This window comes from Etheostoma cragini, chromosome 12 (genome assembly GCF_013103735.1).
Source record: "Etheostoma cragini isolate CJK2018 chromosome 12, CSU_Ecrag_1.0, whole genome shotgun sequence".
Classification (NCBI taxonomy): domain Eukaryota; kingdom Metazoa; phylum Chordata; class Actinopteri; order Perciformes; family Percidae; genus Etheostoma; species Etheostoma cragini.
Genome location: NC_048418.1, coordinates 1150882 through 1151895, shown reverse-complemented (window position 1 = coordinate 1151895; position 1014 = coordinate 1150882).

The following is a 1014-nucleotide window of genomic DNA, read 5'->3' as shown; positions in this document are numbered from 1 at the left end:
GGGGGGGGGGTCTCACAGTAAGGGGGTCTGGATGCCCCCCTAGGGTAATTTTGAGCATGAAAGACTTAATTTCCTGCATTGTGGTGCACTTTGAAGCACCAATTTACGTTTGAAATACCTTTAATTAACCTGGGTGAAGAAATAAAACACACCTGACAATCCAGAATATATCAAATCTACATTGTTTAGTGGGTGTATTGAAAAGCTGGAGCTTTCTTAGATGGTTTAACCTTATACGTACACCTGCGTATGACGTAGACTTACGTAAACTTACGTGGTCCTAACTGAACCGACGTGATTTGCGTCGCCAGAACGGACAGCTAGCTTGATTAGCTTGTTAGCTCGGCGTTTTGTGTAGCAAACACGAAAAGGAGACTTTTTAATTTGTTCTACTTCTTCTCTTACCTGGTGTAGGAACATATATGTGTCCTCGTGTCCACAGCGGGTCATTTTTTTAATTTAGAGCTCGTGTTCAGTTTCGAAATTGTAGTTGTAATGTGTCAGTTGCTCCTGTCAGTTTGGTTACTCGTCTCAGGAAGCTGCTGTCCAATCAGATGCTCCATCCATCCACCGAAGGCCCGCCCACCTTTTTTTTTTTCTCTTTTCAAACTTTACAACATTTGAAGTAAATACACATACGTATATATATATTATATTTAAGTATAATTCCTTAAAAACAATCTTGCAGCTAGTTTTCTTACTATTAATAATTTGGATAGACTCAAAAAAAAAGATCATAAATTTAATTGTGAGGTGAGTAAAAGACGACTGCTTTACGAAATGTTCCTGTAGAGTTGGTAGGTTGGCACGGCAACCTGTTCATCTTCGCTGTCCTATGAGGAAGGACACGGCTCTAAACTCCGCCCCTTTCGGGTCGTCTTCAGTCACAGGTCGAAAGTTTCTATCCTGTAAATGAGAAATTCTCACAAAAATACAGAGAATACGTCCTACACAATACTACACCCTGCTACGTCCTGTTACATCCTACACACTACTACACCCTGCAATGTCCTG